Genomic DNA, 22,147 nt, shown 5'->3' on the forward strand with positions numbered 1-22,147 from the left:
TCTAATTATACATGCAACAAAATCATCCAAAACATGAAACCTATAACTACCATACAAATTTGATATTACAACATAAAACAAGTTAAGTTATTACCTCTTTATTGTAGCTTGTAGAGTTTTGACCTTTCAAGAGCTTAGCACCCCAACTGTGATGCCTCAAATGGTTCACAAAACACCATGAACAAATGGACGACAATGTGAGAGAGGCTAGAACCACCAAAATCGGCTAGGGTTCTCTTAGAACTCTTAGGAGAATGATTTTGGAGCTAAGGGGTTACTTTTATAGTGTGGCAGTCCTAAGGCTTTTGACTTGTAAACCCTAATTCATTCCCTTGGCCCTGTAATTCAATAATCTATATGATAAGCCTTATGGACTAACACTTCATGGACTCTCACATAAACTTAGTCCATCACTAACCAATCATGGATCATTGACCCAAACTATATGTATTACTGATTTACTTAATCAATCCCCGTTAATTTAATTAGTCTCTTTTGATCACTAAATTAATTCCAAATTAATTCTTGATCAATACTAATTAAATAATATGATTGGAAATTAATATATTATTCTTATAATATATTAACAAATCACAAATAACCTTTTTCTCAAATATCCATCCTATCAAATTGCTCTGGTGAATGCAACCCAAAAAGGACCATGCTACTCTCGGGTCAAGTACATACCAATTATAGTTATGGGCTTAGACACCTAATCCAACAGTCTCCCACTTTAATAAGTCTAATAACTATAACTGCAAGTACGACTTCAAAACTGACTAGCAATTGTAGCTCTCAAAAGCCGCTGTCAACTCTGATCGATAACGCGTCCTTTAGATAAGGGATCATATATTCCTCCATTCTACACATATCGTATGAACTGAGACATGGATTATAATCATTCTCTCTGTTCATGTGTTGTTTCCCGATTTCCAATTTATGACGACTAACTAATTGAACAAATCAAATCAGTCCAGGCTTGGCTAAGCGCTTAGGGTGTCATCACTAAATCATCGAGGGGCCCACAGATATCGCTTTTATCCCCTTAGGGTAAAAGGAACTGATAAACTTCGACTCATATGCTTGTACTATTTACTCATTAAATCACACACAACAATACATTTTATAACATCAAGTTACTGATGCATTTACGTATTATCAATGTGTAACCGACTCGTAAACAACAACTATATGTCTCCATTTGAAGAATATAAGATATTATCGTCTCACAATCACTCGTGATAAAATCCATGAAGTGATTCACGTGAGCGTGGGTTTATTCCAATACTCAAATCTTATTACAGGAGTACTCATGAACACTACAGCAAACTTGGGCTATGTCTAAACACTTAGACAATCTACAGTCAGATCCATGACAGTCTTACCTCATTACTTACTTCCAAAGTATGATTGACTGTGGATGTTTGAATAACCTAGTTATTCGGGAAGTAAAACATGCAAAGTGAAACACAAGAATAGTCGAATCCAATATGGTCTCAAAACTTTTGAATATAAATAAAAACACTTATTATTTAATCACCATATTGATTACACATTATTCAATGTATAATGTTTCGACTAATCAACTTAATACTTGAATTAAAACAATAGTTATCCCATGCTCCAAGCATGCACACTACGTTTACCTATAGTCCTTACTTTGTGAAATAGATCAATTGTAAACTACGTAAGTGTAAGAATACGAAATTCTCGCCACTATTAGAATGTGCTAGATTCTAAACTATCATGCAATGATCCTTTTGTAATGTCAGTGCACCAAAGTCACAGAGACTTGGACAATGATATTGCAAATTACTCCACTGGAGATTGTTACAGGACAATTCAACAGATACGAAGTCTCATATTCAAAGTACATTCCTTTGAACATCGTTCTTGCATGAAAGTTTCTAACGTACACATAGATTCTTAATATCCAACTCCCATTATGGAATCATTTCCATATTTTCCATATGACAATCCATTCTTAATAGAGTTCTATCTATTCAAAATTATGTCAATATGGTCCATCCATTACTATACTTCCAATTGCCCACAAGCGACCAATCTTTGGCGAACCTCAGATTGTTCTTAGCAATTGTTTAACAACTTTAGTCATATCTGGTTCTGTTCCCATTTCCATCTTAATGCCCTAGGCATTTTGGAAAATTTGGAACACATAAATATTATAGCATATGCTATCGATCCTATACCCGAAGCATATGGGACACGATTGATGATGTCTTACATAAAGACATGATTCTTTACCAGTCTCTTGCTATAATATTTCCATATATAGAATTTCCTTATGTTGAACCATTTCAACATAACATTCATATATGTCCTTGACTAAATATGATTAAAATCTCAATCTAAGATTTTAGATTTGAAATGAAGTATGAGTTCCTCTCCCTTAATTATAGCAAAACAACTTTTCAGACTCTGCAACTTTGCAAATTGAAACTTTTGTTTTCAATAATTAGCATCGTTAACTTGCAATAATTAACGTAATAATTGTGCTCCCACTAGCATACTAATTACATTCTTACTAGCATAACACTTCTGCTCCCACTAGCTTTGACATGTATCCAAAGATCAGCTAGACTTCTAAATATCAATACTTATTGACTTTCTTACTAAAGTTCAGATTTCTGATCCAAGATGTTTCGATAAGACTTTATCTAGGCTTCTCAAACTCATACACCTTTCTTTCGACAGCTCAAATATGTGTTTAAACTATTTCAGAACTCACAACAGTAAGTTCTGAATGTTCAGACTATTTGTCATTTCTCACAATTCGAACTATGAAGAGGGATGTTGTAATCATACTCGAATTTGAGAACGCAATTAACACAACTGCCAATTCTTTGAAATCTACTTAGTGACAGCATTTCCTCACAATCATTTTCATGAAGCAGAGAGAAACATTTACCACTTAGATTTAATGGTGTATGTGTTCTTATCCATGTGAATTTGTCAAATTCATAATCACAAGACAAGGTTTGTGACAAATCCAAACTCATATGGACTGAACTAGTTCAATCTTAATTTCCTGCCATCTAGTAGCATAAGGGTCCTGCCATTGCTTCCATGTTGTTGAGCAGCTAACCTATATAAATCAATGTACTTTCCAATGATCAAGGTGATTTGCCTTATGCATTTAAATGAGAACTCATAGATATCACATGCATAGTCAAACTAAATGGAATAGGCACAAAAACAAGAATATGTCAACACGATAGGTTATAAAGCTTAAGTCGTGCGCTAGTGGTAAACAGCAGGTTTATTCTTGATTAGTTCCTGAACCTATTCAGGACCATTAAGACTCCCACTGACCTCTTGACATATAATATTCTCTTGTCAAGAAACATTTCTCGACAATCAAATATTCAAGAGTTAGTGTGAGTTCTTATCAAGAAAAACACTTCACATAATTGGTCTTAGTTGGTCTTTGTCTTATCCAAGATATCACAATTACCAATTTCAAATGTGCAAGAGTAAGACACCTTTCACATTTCATGATGTGTTATAAACCTACTTAAGATTATGTCACTCAAGACACAATCTTGGAGTATAACTCTAAGACTCGATTTTGGAACGAAGTATGACTCACCTTTTTGATTTAACCATTTCAATAATTCTTGATTCCTCTTCTTAGTCATGCAAGTGCACTAAGGTGCCCTTAGAGGATCATTTGATATATGCTTCCATAATCATTAGCATGATTATAAAACACGATACTAAAGTTCTTTCCTTTCCTTTCAGATTGGAGAAACTTTTATCTTTCTGCCTAATTGATTCTTCTTATTCGTTCTGCTATACATTGAAACTTTTCAAGGTATTAGAATTACACTTAAACTTGTAAGCATAACCATATTTACTGAACCATTAGTAAATCATGATGAATAGCCTTTATCGTTCTTTATGGTGGATCTGATCAACGTGTACTAGATCCTTTTATCTTTCACTTGACTTAAATAGTTATGTAAATAAGGAATTAGTCGTAATTTCCAAAGTACCAAGATTTTCATACATCACATGATTCAAATCATATGATTCCAAGTTTCTTTCCAATTAAAGCTTGGGCGATGATAATCTTTCCTTACTTAGAAAATTACGACACTACCACAATCGATATAACTAAGAAACTATTGCTATTAATAGAAACATACAAACAACAATTTTCACAGATGTCATTGCAAGGAAACATAAAATAAGATAAAATCAAAATTTTCTTTATTTATAAAATGCGGAAAACTTGTCCTTACACTGCAAATTCAAATGAAAACCATGTTACTAAATATTCCTAAGCAATCTATCATAACTCCTAAGCAGCAGCTCAACAACCTGATCATCGAACCATGCGATCGAAATTCGTCTCTTCGCAACCAGACTCAGCTTACTCTTTCTTTAAGCTTCCTTTCTTTTCTTTGATCCTACAAAAACATCAAAATGCAATCTTATCACATCATGTATTAAGAATCTATAAATAGGAACTTAATAGAGTTAGGTAGTGAACTTACCTGAAGTAGAACCATACAATTTGATTCTACCATCTCTTAGATCTCTCAGATAGTCTGGGCAGCTTCGCTTCCAATGTCCCTTTTCTTGGCAATAGAAACAAACAGACTCTTTCGGAATGGTGCATGGGACAATCTTAGACTCTGCCTTTCTCTTTACCATTCGGTCAAACGGTTTGACCTTGGCCGATCCCTTTCCACCGGGAAGAGAAAACCTTTATGGACTTCCAATGTTGCCATTGTCAATGTCCGTGGAAGTTTGGGAAGTACATCTTTCAATCAAATTTTCTTTACCAGTGCGCCAAATCATTATTGATTCGGCAGCAATTAGCAAATATGCAAGATCGATAAAGGTCACGTCGTGATCTGTCATATAGTAGTCTTTAACAAACTGACCATATGACTCGGGAAGTGATTGAAGAACCCAGTCAACAACGAGCTTCATTGGGAAGACGACACCCAACATTCCTAGTCTGTCAATATGCAACTTCATCTTCAAGACATGAGTACATACAGACTTTCCATCTTCGTGTTTGCTTGCCAATAGGGCTTGAGTGACCTTGAACTTTTCAAGTCGATGAAGACGTGGGTCAGGGAGAACTATTGGAAGAGGTGCAAGAAGTGAAGTATGATATTGACGAATATTGTCTTCATGTGGAAAGCTTTTTCCAAAAGATTCGGGATGACCACAGTTGTCAGAACTAGACATCTACAAGGGAGAAATTCAAGTTTAGTTGATTTAAGTCATTAATATAACACCCAAAATGAAATATTAAGGCTAGGACCCAACACGATATTCTACAATTCGGAAGAGGGATGCCGTAATCCAATTGCAAAATATTTGAAGGTGGGTAAATGACGATTTACCAATTTCCACAATGAAAAACGAAAATGAATATTAGGTTTTAAATGAATTGAAATTCCTAGATTCTTTTGAGATTCATTGAACTTTTCAATGGCATCTTTAATCTCGATTATGCCCTTCAAGTTTGTGACTGGGATACCGAGGATCACAACCAAGGTATGAATAACCGTGCAAATTAGCTTGGTACTCTCGATGTCATTAATCACCTAATCAATGTGTCGGTTAACCACACACGCTCCATTGATCAATGATAATTTACGAGAAACCCATTTCCATCCTTCATTAGTCCACATTAGTGTGCCGGTTAACCACACACGCTCCACTAACTGACCAATAAGGTGCAATGTGCAATTTCATGGGTTAGCATCAAATTCACATTTTTCCTAAAGTAACTAAGATTGGAAATTTATAAAGTGATTAGTTACTTTGTATTTCACTATACTTTTAATGAGGATTTAAGTGTCTTATCAAACCCGTTTGGCTAACGACCCTCTACTGGTCAAGGGTGCGGTGGGTAAGAGTGGATACCCATTCAATCGCCATTTTATAGGCAATTTCCTTAAACACCACTTATAGACCAGCTTCGTGAATGAGGCCTAGTAACGGTAAGACTGACCTTTTACTTATACATATATAATAGATTAAACTTTTTAATTATATATAGTATAAGGGTGTATTTTACACATTTAACATACTTGGTGGTTTAATCTATTAATAAATTATACTCTTAATTTAATTAAGCTTAAACCATGTAATTATGGATTTAATAATACTCTATTAATTAATCTTTTAATTAATTATTAATAAAGCCATAAGTATTCCTTTTAGTTGTGTCCATTTAAATTTCTAAAAATTAAAACTTTTAATTCTAAATTTAAATTATGAAACTAAAAGGATGTATTTTAAACATTTAAAATACTAGGGTTTTAGAGTTCAATGTTCCATAAATAATACTTTTCAAATTCCAAAACTTGAGGGCAAATTTTGTAACTCTAGAAAAACTTTTGGATTCCAACTTGATGACAAGTTTTTGTAACTCCTTGAAAAACTTTTGAGTTCCAAAACTTGATGGCAAGTTTTGTAACCTCTCAAAAACATTTAGATCAAATTTAAAACTAATAAAATAATCATATTATCTATTACCAATTTGACCTAATACAACTCATATAACAAGATAAATCAAATAATACAAATAATGAGTTTATCATATAAACTAGACAATTTATCTTTTAATTGGATGGGATAATCATTACCATATCAGAAAAATCAGATTTTATGATACAGAACAGTTTAAGGTAATGATCCAAATCCAATTCTGGCCAAAAAACCCGAAAACTGCCAACTGATGATCCAACTCGTCGATTCGGATATTGGACTGGTCGAGTTCATCACCAAATGACCCGACTCGTCGAGTCCACTCATGGGACTCGTCGAGTCCAGCAGTCAGACATCTATTTTTCACCTTTTTCAACTTTGAACAATTAACCAATGCATCAATATAACAGAAAACACCCATGTCTCTGATACCACTGTTGGGTTTTATGTACTATAACACTCTTTTGGTTCACATACAACCCTAATGCTTTGGATCTAAGTTTTCTCTAATTATACATGCAACAAAATCATCCAAAACATGAAACCTATAACTAGCATAAAAATTTGATATTGCAACATAAAACAAGTTAAGTTATTACCTCTTTATTGTAGCTTATAGAGTTTTGGCCTTTCAAGAGCTTAGCACCTCAAGTGTGATGCCTCAAATGGTTCACAAAACACCATGAACAAATGGAGGACAATGTGAGAGAGGCTAGAACCACCAAAATCGGCTAGGGTTCTCTTAGAACTCTTAGGAGAATGATTTTGGAGCTAAGGGGTTACTTTTATAGTGTGGAACTCCTGGGGCTTTTGACTTGTAAACCCGAATTCATTCCCTTGGGCCTTTAATTCAATAATCCATATGATAAGCCTTATGGACTAACACTTCACAGACTCTGACATAAACTTAGTCCATCACTAATCAATCATGGATCATTGGCCCAAACTATATGTATTACTTATTTAGTTAATCAGTCCCCGTTAATTTAATTAGTCTCTTTTGATCACTAAATTAATTCCAAATTAATTCTTTATCAATACTAATTAAATAATATGATTTCTCAATTAATATATTATTCTTATAATATATTAACAAGTCACAAATAACCTATTTCTCAAATATCCATGCTATCAAATTGCTCTGGTGAATGCAACCCAAAATGGACCATGCTACTCTCGGGTCAAGTACATACCAATTATAGTTATGGGCTAAGACACCTAATCCACCAGTTGTCTGTATTGGTTGCGTGTGGAACTTTTAGGGGAACTCACTAAGCTTTGGCTTATGGTTTAAGTTTAATGTTTCAGGTACTTCATATGAGAGGGGGGGGGGGAAGCAAAGGCGTGATCGTGCACATACTTCCGATTTTTATGATATTTGCTTTTGGGACACTCTGATATGTTATTATTACTTTGGGAGCAATGTTTTGTAACAATTATGGTTTTTGGTTTGATTTGAAAACAATGAAATTTTTTCCTTAGTTTTTGGGATGTTACAAGTTGGTATCAAAGTACTGGTTAGAGAGAATTGGATGAGCATTCGTGTGTATCCAGACTCAAACTAAGGATCTGAAAAAGTTTTCAAAATGATTTTCTGAAATTGTTTTCAAAAGTAACCAAGGAAGGACAAGATGTGTATGATTAGCCGGAGCAAGAAAGTATACCCCAAACTACCCACGCTGTTATTTGTTATTGATGATTATGATAGAACTGCATGTTAGTGGTAGGCTTGGGATCTTCAGGAATTGCATGATAGAATTTTCTGATGTATGATGCCTGATAGCCTAGGAGAAAATCTTATTTGTTAGATGAAATTGACATCATTATTGCTGGTGCTTAGTGTGTGCATCATAGTTATGCATAACTAATATGTTTGATTTAGCCTTATTTCCTATTGTTTTGTGATGGACTTAGGGTAGAATCAAGTATTCGACTATTTATAGGATCCAACATTATATACGATTATCATGCACGAGCAACTGCAGGGTTGGTGGAAGTTTCATGAGTAAGTATGTGGGTGTAGAAGGCCAGCTGAGGAATGATTAGCCACTCTTGAGAGAGGGAGGAAAGGATGTATGCATATCCTAGTTGTGGGTTTGTTTTCGAGCAGTTTGTGATGATCCATTGAGACAAATACGGGTAGGTTCGGAAGGTAGTATGGGCCCGTACTACTAGAAGCACATGGCCCATACGTGTAGCATGGAAGTCACAAACCCCGAGGTTTTAGTCTATCTGTGATGGTTGTCATGGTATGAATTGTGACAATTCTGATGTATTTTGGTTCATTTTTAGTATGTTTTTCACGAGAGGATCTGGTTCTGGATCTAGAGCGAGTGGTCAGGATAGGCCGAGGTTGACTGAAGACCAGATTCGAGAGATGATTGCCGCTAAGGTAGCTACTGCTATCAGGGGTTCCATGCCACAGATGTTTGGGACTATCAAGACTGTCATGATTGAGCTATTTGATGATCGTTATGCTGACCTCACCGAGGCGGTTGCTGCTGCAGCTACCACAACTGTTGTTGTTGTGGGGATTCGAGAGGAGAGATCATTCCAATATTGGGACTTCGACAATTCGAAGCCCCTGGAGTTTGATGGGGGTTAAGGACCTGATTGCGGTGATGAGGTGGTTGTCTGATTTTGAGGTTTGCTTCTTCACATGTTCGTGCCCGGATAACCAGAAGGTCAAGTGCACCCTGAACCTTCTCCGGTTAGGGGAAAATGATTGGTGGAGATTGGTGACTGGTTCATACGCTCGTGAATAGAGGTCTGTTGTTACTTGGGAGTAGTTCTCAGAGATATTACGTATGATATATGTTCTTATGGTGGAGAGGGAGAGATTCGCTTAGGAGTATCTGCATCCGAGACAATCGACTGAGATGGTAAAAAAAATCACCAAGATGTTGACGGAGAGGACTCTTTTATTCCCTGAGTTTGTTACTTCGGAGCAGGCCCAGATGACCCTGTACTTAAGCAAGATCAAGACAGATATTCGGCAGTTTGTGTCGACCTAGCGATACAGTTCCCTAGCTGAGCTTTAGTAAGCCGCAAAGAAGGCGGGAGATTGAGATGGAGATCCAGACAATAGAGTAGCGACAAGCTCCCGTTCGGTCCCAGCCTGTAGCGAAGCGGTTTAAACCCACTGATTCAAAATCAGGAGATCAAAGGGGCCGCACTTGTGGTAAGTGCAGTAAGATTCATGATGGTGTTTGTCGATCTTATTCTTCTAGATGCCACAAATATGACAAGTAGGGCCACTATGCGAGGGATTGTCGCCAGTAAGCCTCAGTGCCAAGCACCAGGATTTGTTACCATTGCGTGCAGGTGGGCTATGTGAAATCGCAGTGACCCTTGCTTGCCTCCAGGCCCGTGCATGCACTAGCTACTTCTATCATTCGTATCACGGACGGACGCTAGGGTAGGGAGGAGCCTCCGAGGGCTCAGTTTCATGCTTTCCAACTTACAGTAAAGGAGGCCAGGGCAAGGCCAGACGTCGTTACCAGTATGTTTGTATTTCTTATTCTGTCGAGATATTTATTTGTATGCTTATGATTGTATTCTTGTTAGGTACCTTCTTAGTGAACTCTTTGCCAGCTCTTGTGCTATTTAACTCGGGCACGATTTGGTATTTTGTATCATAGTCTTTTAGCAGGAGTTTTGAGATGACTTTTGTAGAGTTAGAGTGTCCGTTGCGGGTTTCTATTGCCAACCAACATGGGATTTCTGCATTGAGCGTTTATCAGGGTGTGTTTTGGAGATTTTCGGGGTGGCTTACCCAATTGATCAGATCCCTATTCCCATAAGGGATGTATGTGTGATAGTAGGGATGAACTGGTTGAGCTGGTTTGGTGCGATGATTGACTGTGAGGGTCAACGAGTGGTATTTCGAACCCCAAGTAGGGCAGAATTGATTATCTGTGGAGAGGGTACCAAGGGTGGATCAACCTTTTGTTCTGCTGCCGGGGCTTGACAGTATCTTCAACATGGATGTTTGGGTTATCGAGCGTAGTTGGTCGATACTCGGATTAGGAAGGAGGCTTAAATTTCAGATGTACCTTTAGTCAGAGAGTTCCCCTATGTGTTTCCAGAGGAACTACCCGGTGTGGCTCCTAAGAGACAGGTAGTGTTCAGGATCGATTTGATTCCTGGTGCAGCCCTGATTGCTAAGGCGCCATACCGATTGGCACCAATATAGATGTTGGAGTTGTCCTCATAGCTTGAGGAGTTGTTGGGCAAACAATTTATCAGACCGAGTAGTTCACCTTGGGAAGCACCGATCTAGTTTATGAAGAAGAAGGATGGGTCCCACCGCATGTGTATTTATTATCAGGAGTTGAACAAGTTAACGATAGAGAACCTTTAAACACTTTCGTGTATTGATGATCTCTTCAATCATCTGCAGGGTGCATATTGGTTCTACATGATCGACTTGAGGTCAGGGTATCATCAGATGAGGGTTAGAGAGGAGGACGTGGAGAAGACAGCTTTTCAGACTCGTTATGGTCATTACGAGTTCATGGCGATGCTGTTTGGGCTCACCAATGTGCTTGCGACATTCATGGATTTGATGAATCGAGTGTGCAGGTTGATGCTCGATCGATCAATCATTATTTTCATCGATGACATCTTGGTATATTCCAAGATCAGGGAGCAGCATGAGGAGCACCTATGAGAACTTCTGGGAGTTTTGAGGAGGGAACGAATGTATGATAAGTTCTCGAATTGTGAGTTTTGGTTACGAGAGGTCCAGTTCTTATGTAGTGGGAGGTTCTGAAGTCCCCTTCAGAGATCAGGAGTTTTCTGGGATTAGCAGGGTATTATCGGAGATTCATTCAGGATTTCTCCAAGGTTGATGTACCCCTCACTCATATGAGAAGAAGGGAATGGATTTTCATTGGGGGCCTGAGCAGTAGGCTGCGTTTAAGACGCTGAGACAGGAGTTAGTGAGGCCCCATTGTTGACCCTTCCTGGGGGTGTTGAGGATTTTGTTGTTTATTGTGATGCTTCCATCATTGGTGTGGGGGCAGTTCTTATGCAGTGAGGGGGGGGGGGGTTATTGTGTATGTTTCTCGGCAGCTGAAGCTGGACAAGGTACGATATCCGACGCATGATCTGGAGTTAGGGGGCGGTGGTTTTTTCCCTCAATATCTGGCGGGATGATCTGTATGGGGTCCGGAGTACAGTCTACACGGATCACAGGAGATTGAGATATATCATGGATAAGCCGAATCTGAACATGAGACGGTGTAGGTGGCTTGACATGGCCAAGGATTATGACTACGAGATTCTGTACCACTCGGGGAAAGCGAATGTGGTTGTTGATTCCATAAGGCGCAAGTCGGTTGGTTCTTTTATTAGGATCTGATGAATGAGGATTTCGATTGATTCTTAATTTTTGGATTTGATTAGGGAGGCTCAAGTCGAGGGAGTCAAGAAGGAGAATTGGAAGTAGGAGCGAATCAAGGGTGAGATCGACAGGTTTTCTACCGATAGTCGTGGATTGTTGACCCGATGCGATCGAGTTTGGGTACCAGATTTCGGTGGGATCAGACACAGTGTGTTGGAGGAGGCACATAAGTTCAGATTTTCGATACACCCGGTGGGATCAGACACACTGGTGGTAGTGCATGAAGAGGGAGATAGCTTGGTATGTTGAGAGGCGCTTTAGCTGTCAGATGGTCAAGGCTGAGCACCAGAAGCCGCATGGCAAGCTTTAGCCTTTGCAGGTTCCTATGTGGAAATAGGAACATATCACCATGGATTTTATCACCATGTTACCTTGGACGACTAAGGGGTTCTATGCGATTTGGGTGATAGCGGATCGTCTTACCAATAGTGTCCGCTTCTTAGTTATTCGGGAGAGCTCCTCAGCCAAGAAATTGGTTGATGTGTATGTGGGCGAGATCGTCGCCCAACATGTTGTTCCAGTTTCTATTGTATCAGATCAAGATGTTCGATTCACTTCGCAGTTTTGGCAGAGGTTCCATGCGGAACTGAGGACGAGATTTCACTTTAGCACGTTTGTCATCCACAAACTAATGGCCAAAGTGAGAGGGCCATTCAGACGCTTGAGGATATGTTGTGAGCCTGTGTGATCAACTTTAATTGGAGCTGGGACTCCTACCTTCCCCTAGCTGAGTTCTCATATAACAACAACTATCACTCCAGTATCGGTGCGTTGTTGTTTGAGCTTCTATATGGGAGGAAGTGTTGTAACCCAGTCTGTTAGGGAGAGGCCGGTCACAGGGTAATAGGAAAGACCGAGGTAGTTCCCCAGATGACAGAGCTTATTCAACAGATTAGTCAGAGGTTGCAGTCATCTCAGAGTCGGTAGAAAAGTTATGCGGACCGACGTCGATCTGAGCTGGAGTTCCTCATCGGCGATATGGTTTTACTGAAGGTATCACTCTGGAAGGGTGTAATACTCTCCAGGAAGAGGGTAAAGTTAGGGCCCCAATATATTAGGCCGTATCGAGTGATTTCCAAGGTTGGTAGGGTAAGTTATTGGTTGGATTTGCGTGAGGAACTCAGTCAGATTCACAAAACCTTCCATGTTTCTCAGCTTCAGAAGTGTGTGGCTGACGATTCAACGATTATTCCTTTGGATGATATTCAGGTTGATGATCTCCTGAACTATTTTGAGAGACCAGTGGCGATTCCGGATAGGAAGATGAAGGCTTTTCACAACAAAGTGGTATCTTTGGTCAAGGTCCAGTGGCAGCATCAGAAGGGTTCTGAAGGGACTTGAGAACCCGAAGCAGAATTGCGAGAGCACTACCTTGAGTTATTTGTAGTTGAGGACTTCGAGGACTACTTCTATTTCAAGTGGGGGAGAATTGTTGTTGGGTTTTGAGCATTCTAACACTCCTAAGTGTACATGCAACCCTAAATACCCTGGATCTATGTTTTCTCTAATATACATGCAAATGCTAATATTCCAAGGTATTACCCTATCTAGCATACAATCATAGATACTTGGGTAATAATATAGATATAATACATACCTTTTGTAGTGTAGCTGGACTCCATGGGGCTTGAGTGCCTAATGCCTCAAATGTGACACCTAAAATGGCTCACACAACATCAAATGCTCTTGGAATAACTTAGAGAGAAATCCACACTTCAAAAAATCGGCTAACCCTTCTTTTTCACACACTAGTGCCCGATTTCTTGAGCCATGGGATTCTTTTATATGGTGGCTATTAGGGTTACACCATGTAACTCATAACTTTACCCATTCCTTATGCTCCATGGATTTTAACCTCCATGGAGTATCCATGGGTCACCCCATGGACTTAGTCCAACATAAGGAATCTTGGATCACAAGCCCACATATATAAGAATGAATGATTTACACAATCAACCCATATATTTAATTAGTCTCCTTTTGATCACTTAATTAATTCCAAATTAATTCTTGATCAATACTAATTAAATAACCTTATTAATATATATTAGAACTTATAATATATTAACCAACCTTAAGTGTTATTTCTCTCATTATAGTCTATCCAAAAGCATGATGCCATGCAACCCAAATGGACCATGCCGGGTCGGGTCAAGTCTTACCAATTATAGTTATGGACTTAGACATTAATCCAACAGTCTCCCACTTGGATAAGTCTAAAACTATTATTGCGTATGACTTCAGGAACCGATCAGCAATCGTAGCTCTCAAAAGCTTCTGTCGAACTCTGACCTTGTCGATGAACTCTGACCTTTGTCAATGACTTGTCCATTAGATAAGGGATCATATATTCCTCCATTCTAGATATCATATGGACTGAGACATGGATTATCAATCATTCTCTATGTCCATTTGTTGTTTCCCGATTTCCGATTCATGATGACTGACTGATTGAACAAATCAAATCAGTCCTGGCTTGGCCAAGCACTCACATGTATCATGTTTAAATCATCGAGGGGCCCACATATATCGCTTTTATCCCGAAGGTAAAAGGAATGGATAAACTTCGACTCATATGGCTTGTTCTACTACTTGTTGAATCATACACAAAGGCACGTTTTATAACATCGAGTTACCAATGCGTTTTCGTGCAATCAATGTATAACCAACTCATAGTAACAACTCATATCTCTAGGTTTGAAGAATATAAGATATTATCGTCTCATGATCACTCGTGATAAAATCCATGAAGTGATTCGAATGAGCGTGGGTTGAATCCAATACTCAGAACTTATGAGCACTCATGAGTGTTGTAGCTCCACTTTGTCCTCCAACTTAGACCTCTACAAACCAACCCATGATAGTCTTGATTCATATCTACTTCCAACATATGACTGACTGTGGATGGTTTGAATAACTTAATCATTCAGGAAGAGCGACTTAGTTATTCTGGAAGTCAAAACATGCAAAGTGAAACACAAGAATAAATGAATCAAATATGGTATCAAACCCTATTAATATAAATAAACACTTTTATTTATCACCATACTGATTACTCATTATTCATTGTTTCGGTTTTATCAACTTTATACTTGAATTTAAAACAATAGTTGCCCCATGCTCCAAGCATGTACACTATGTTTTCTAAACACTAGTCATGCCATACACCAAGTATGCATACTATGTTTGTCTATGATCTTTACTTTGTAAAATAGATCAATTGAACATCACTCCAATGATCCTCTTTTCACAGTCCCAAATCCTTACTGCAAATGCAAGAATTCCAAATTCATGCCATTTACTGAAATCTGTTAGATTCTAAACTTATATGCATTGATCCTCTTAATGATTATGCACGAAGTCAGAAAGACTTGACAACAATCATTACAGAGCATTCCAAAGGAGATCAGCTCCTTGGAAACATCCTTCTTTCATTAAGTTTCCTAATCTTACACAGATTGAATAATTTCTAACTTTGAAACATTTCCATATTCCATTTTGACTATCACTTCTGAACAAGAGTTGCCTCCTTACAGATTATGTCAATATGGTCCTTCCAGAATTAACATTATACTTCCAACTGTCCTTGAGCAACCAATCTTTGGTAAACCTTAGATTGTCCTCGACAATTGCTTAATCATTTTAGTCATATCCAATTCTAGACCTTTTCCCATCATAATGCCCCAGGCATTTGGAAAATTTTAGAAAGGACAAATATTATAGCACATGCAATCGATCCTATATCTGAAGCATATGGGACACGATTCATGATGTCTCACATAAAGACTAAACCAGTCTTTTGCTATAATATTTCCATTTCAATTTGCCAAGTTCTCAAAATTCAGATTATGAAAAGGGATGTCGTAATCATAATCGAATTTTAGAACGCTAATAATGGACCCATATATAGAATTTCCTTATGTTGAGCCATTCCAACATGAAATTCATATATATATCCTTGATTAAATACGATTAAAATCTCAATCTAAGCTTTTAGAATTGAAATGAAGTATAATTTCCTCTCCCTTAATTATAGCAAAACAACTTTTTCAACCCCTGCAACCTCACGAATTGAAACTTTTGTTTTCTATAATTAACATTGCTAACTTGCAACCTTTGTCATAATTATCATGCTCCCACTAACATGATGATTATTAGCATAACACTTATGCTCCCACTAGCTTTGACATGTACTCAGAAATCAGCTGACTTTCTTACCAAAGTTTAGATTTCTGATACTAGATTGTTTTGATAAAACTTTATCAAAATCATACACCTCTCTTAGATAGCTCACATGTGTGTCTAAACAATTTTAGAACTATGAAAAGGGATGCCGTAATCATAGTCTCAATTGTTTAGACCTTTGCCACTTCTCACAAGTCCATGTTAGTGTGCCGGTAAACCACACACGCTCCACTAACGACTTTGAGAATGCAAATATCACAATTGCTATCTAGCTAAAATCTACTTAGTGAAAGTGTTTCCTCACCATCATTTTCATGAATCGGAGAGAAACCTTATGACACTTAGATTTAATAGTGTATGTGTTCTTATCCATGTGAATTTGTCAAAACCATAATCACAAGACAAGGTTAGTGACAAATCCAAACTCATATTGATTAACTTGTGCAATCTTAAATTCTTGCCATTTGGCAGCTCACGTGCCTGCCATTGCTTCCAAGTAGTTGTGCAACCAATTGAGAACTCTCAGAACTCCTATGCAAAGCCAACTTGAATAGGCACAAAAATTTCAACACGATAGGTTATAAACCTCAAGTCGTGTGCTAGTGAAGGACTTTAGGTTTTATTCTTGATTAAGTCTTGAAACTTTCAAGAGCTTTAAGACTCCCACTGTCCTCTTGACATATAAGACTCCCTTGTCAAATATTCAAGAGATAGTGCGGATTCTTTATCAAGACTAACACTTTACACAATTGGCCTAAGTTGGTCTCTGTTTTATCCAAAACATCACAACTTACCAATTTCAAATGTACAAGAGTAGATAACCTTTTACTCTTACATTTGACTAGAGTTAACAAACCCTCTTTACGATATGTCACTCAAGTTACAATCTTGGAGTATGACTCTAAGAATTGTTTTGGAACGAAGTATGACTCATCTTTTTGATTTAACCATTTCAACAATTCATGACTCCTCTTCTTAGTCATAAGAATGCAGTAAGATGACTTTAGAGGACCAATTGTGATATGGTATCTTAATCATTAAGATGATCATAAACATGATACTAAAGTACTCTCCCATCTTTTCAGATTTGAGAAACTTTTATCTTTCTGCCATACTTTGATTCTTCTTATTCGTTCTGTCTCACATTGAAACTTCTCCAATGCTACAGACTTATACTTAAACTTATAAGTATAACCATATTTACTGAACTTAAGTGAATCATGACAAATAGTCTTCTTGATCTTTTGTGGTGGACTTGACCAGTGCACAAGAATGTGTACTCGATCCCTTAGTCCTTTCCTTATTCACATAAGGAATTAGTCTTAATTTTCCAAGCTGAAAGTTCTCATTCATCATACTATACAACTTGCATGATTCCAAGTTTCGGTCCAATTGAACCTTGGGTGATGAGAATCTTTCCTTATTTGGTAATATTAGACACTACCACAACCGAAAGAATCAAATCCATTTTTCCAATATTGCTATCAATGGAATCTTATAAGCAACAACTTTTAACAAATGCCATTGTAAGGATACTTAAAATAAATAAAATCAAAACCTTTTTCTTTTATTTTAAAACTTTGCGGAAAAACTTATCCTTACAATCCATATGAAAACCTTGTTGTTATCTATTCCTAAGCAATATAAATATCATAACTCTTAAGTAATAGCCCAAAATTCTGATCACCGAACCATGCGATTGAAATCCATCTTCGCGATCAGAATCAGCATGTACTTAATAGAGTTAGACAATGGACTTTACCTGAAGTAGAGCCAAACTTATTGACTTTACCATCCTTAGGTAAATTTGGCAGCTTTGTAACCAATGCCCCTTCCTTTGGCAATAGTTACCTATGGACCCTTGATAATGGGGTTATCTCAGACTTCGCCTCTCTCTTTACCATTGGGTCAACCGAGTTGACTATGGCCGATCCCTTTCCATTGGGAAGAGAGAGCTTTACTGGATATCCAATGTCATCATTGTCAATGTCCATAGCGTTTTAGGAAGTTGATCTTAGCAAATAGATAAGATCATTAAGGGTCTTGTCTTAGTCTGTTTCATAGGATTCCCAAAAGAACTCACTATGTGACTTAGAAAGTAGTTGAGCCACCAACTTTCTCAAGACTTTGACACCCAACTCTCCCGGCTTGTCAATATGTGACTACATCTCCAAGATGTGATCACATCTAGACCTTGCCTTGCCAATAGGGCTTGAGTGACCTTAAAATTTTTAGGAACTTGTGGGTTAGGGAGAATAATTGGAGGAGGTGAAAGAAGTATGATATCCATGGGACATCATCTTCATTTAGGAAAGCTTCTTTCAAGAGATTTGGGAAGATCATAAATGTCTAGACCAGACATCTTTTTGGGAGATATTCAAGATAGTTGATTTAAAGTCCTTAATATGACACCCAATATGAAATATTAAGGCTAGGACCCAACAAACTATTTTATAACTTAGAAGAGGGACGCCGTAATCCAAGCTATAAAATATTTGAAGGTAGGTGAATGACGATTCACCAATTTCCACCATGAAAAACGAAATAATTTATTAGGTTTTAATTGGATTTGAAAGTCCTAGATCTTTGAGATTCATTGAACTGTTCAAAGGCATGTTTCAATCTCGAGTGTGCCCTTCAGGTTTTGTGACTGGGATGCCGAGGATCACAAAACAAGGTGTGAATAACCATGCAAATATACTTGGTACCCTTAATATTTACCCCTTAATCAGTGTGCCGGTTAACCACACACGCTCCACCGATACTATGATAAATATTAAGTTACCCTTTACCTACCTTGTTAAGTCCAGGTTAGTGTGCCGGTTAACCACACACGCTCCATTAACGCCTTAAGCAAAGTGCAAAGTGTAATTTCATGGGTTAGCACCAAATTCACATTTTCCTAAGTAACTAAGATTGGGTATTAATAAGAGTTTAGTTACTTAGTATTTATCATTAATACTTTTAATGAAAGGAGAATTATAGTCTTTGTCCTACCCGTTCGGCTAACGACCCTCCACCACTCAAGGAAGCGGTGGGTGAGAGTGGACACCCATTAAACTGCCATTTTATAGGCAGTAACCTTATACCCCCCTTATAGACCGACTTCGTGAATGAGGCCTACTAACGGTAAGACTGACTTTACTCTTATACATATATATAAATATTATTAACTTATAATATTATAAAGTATAAGGGTTGAATTTTAACTTTTTAAAATTCTAAGGGCTAACTTGGAATTAAAGTATTCATAAGTGAAAACTTTTCAAATTCCAAAACTTGAGGGCAAGTTTTGAAACTATTCAAAACTAATTAATTCCATAACTTATGAGTTTAAAGTAGTTTTAATTAAAAAAAAAAAAAAAAAAAAAAAAAACTCTTCAAGTTCCATAACTTGAGGACAAGTTATGGAAGACTTTAAACTAATTAATAAAAAAAATAACTTTTTTTTATTGTAACTTATGGAACTAATTAAGGTTACACTTTTTTTTTTCATTTAATGAAGAGACTCTTGAACCTCCATAACTTGAGGACAAGTTATGGAGTCATAAAACCATTTAATTAGAACTAGACTCTTCATTTTGTAACCTTTGCCAACTTTTATGAGTTTTATGAGTCTTAAATGTGACTTTTCATATAACTTGAGGACAAGTTACAAAAACACACTTTGGAATCAACTCTTAGATTAAAATGGATTGAAAACAACTATTTCACACAACTTTTCTATTAATCTAAGAACCTCATAAGAACAAGATAATTCAAATCATCAATCTTCAAGAAATTAGCATGAACATACAAACTAATACAAATCTTGAAATTATGACAATTATCTTAGAAATTGGATTAGCATGAACATTAACACATCAAAAACAAGTTTATAAGTCCAAAAACAGCTTAGGGTAATGTTCCTAGTCCAATTCCAGCCAAAACAATCGAATATATGCATCCAACTCGATTTTTCAGCTACTTTTGCAAGTATAACAAGAAAACAAGCCTAGTCTCTGATACCACTGTTGGGTTTTGAGCATTCTAACACTCCTAAGTGTACATGCAACCCTAAATACCCTGGATCTATGTTTTCTCTAATATACATGCAAATGCTAATATTCCAAGGTATTACCCTATCTAGCATACAATCATAGATACTTGGGTAATAATATAGATAGAATACATACCTTTTGTAGTGTAGCTGGACTCCATGGGGCTTGAGTGCCTAGTGCCTCAAATGTGACACCTAAAATGGCTCACACAACATCAAATGCTCTTGGAATAACTTAGAGAGAAATCCACACTTCAAGAAATCGGCTAGCCCTTCTTTTTCACACACTAGTGCCCGATTTCTTGAGCCATGGGATTCTTTTATATGGTGGCTATTAGGGTTACACCATGTAACTCATAACTTTACCCATTCCTTATGCTCCATGGATTTTAACCTCCATGGAGTATCCATGGGTCACCCCATGGACTTAGTCCAACATAAGGAATCTTGGATCACAAGCCCACATATATAAGAATGAATGATTTACACAATCAACCCATATATTTAATTAGTCTCCTTTTGATCACTTAATTAATTCCAAATTAATTCTTGATCAATACTAATTAAATAACCTTATTAATATATATTAGAACTTATAATATATTAACCAACCTTAAGTGTTATTTCTCTCATTATAGTCTATCCAAATGCATGATGCCATGCAACCCAAATGGACCATGCCGGGTCGGGTCAAGTCTTACCAATTATAGTTATGGACTTAGACATTAATCCAACAATTGTAACATTCAATCTAGGTATAAATCAACATTTCTAAGTATTAACTTGGAATTGGGTAGCCACGGCGTGGTGCAGCATCACCACGGTGTGGTGGAACGTTTTGGACCGTAGGACTTAAATGACCTGCCACGGCGTGGCCTTAGGTGCCACGACGTGGCAGGTGTTTTTAGTGACAACCCTAATTTTGGCCTTTGGACCCTATATAAAGAACATTAAGGTTACAGTTTCGTGATCATTTAGCCTCCATCTCCCTCTCAACTTCAGAAACCCTATCCCTAACCCTCCATTGAAGCTGTGAGCTTATTCTTGGTGCTTTTTGGTGATTTTTGAAGGAGAAGGAAGTGCTTGGCGTGGTAATTACTTGGAAAGCATCATTTCTTTAGCTAGTATATCTCCTAGACCTTGGTGAGTGTCCAAGATCCAACCTTTTTCTTTCCATGTCACTAGATCTTTTGATTTGTCCCTTTTCTCCATGTTTTGATGGATTTAAGTGGTGGGATCTCATAAAGTTTGCAACTTTATGAATCTCCAGGTAAAATAGAGTATTTGGTGTCTTGGATCTAAATTATGAACGAGTTTGGTTGTCATGCATGGAGTTTTGGACATTAAACCCTAGTTTTGACCTAAAATGGAAAGGACATGCATGTCCATAAAGCCACGTGTAACGCCCCAAAAATATTGAGTAAAAATTTAATTTTATATAAGTTAAGTCATTCATTCATTGTTCCAAAAGACGATTAGAGTCAAAGTATTGTCAAAGCATCAGAGTAATTTGTAAACATTCAGTGTGGAATAAAACTCCATGGGATGTATTGCGATCAAGTCAGGCCCTTCTTATTGAAAACTGAAGTACCTGAAACCATAAACATAAAGCTGTAAGCACAAAGCCTAGTGAGTTCCCCAAAGTACCACGTACCATACATACATAACATACATAACAGTCAAAACATAACTAGGTCTATTTCACCCCATTTGGTCTCTTTCAATCGGTATTGGGTCTATTTCACCCCTTCGGTCTCTTACAACCGGTACTTGGTATATTTCACCCCTTTCGGTCTCTTTCAACTGGTATGTTGTGAATTTCACCCCCTTCGGTCTCTTTTAACCGGTATCGGGTCCATTTCACCCCTACTACTAAGCATGCAATCATATAAGCAATAATCATAAAGACAACAAGCACATATAGGCATAACAACAAGTGTCACAAAGGCAACTATCATCCTACACATATAATCCAGTGGGCCGGCATTGGTGCCTTCGACCCATGAGTATAGTGAAGGAACTCACCTGAATTATTCAAC

This window comes from Lactuca virosa, chromosome 4, assembly GCF_052849685.1.
Source record: "Lactuca virosa cultivar CGN04683 chromosome 4, Lactuca_virosa_CGN04683_v6, whole genome shotgun sequence".
Taxonomy (NCBI): Eukaryota; Viridiplantae; Streptophyta; class Magnoliopsida; order Asterales; family Asteraceae; genus Lactuca; species Lactuca virosa.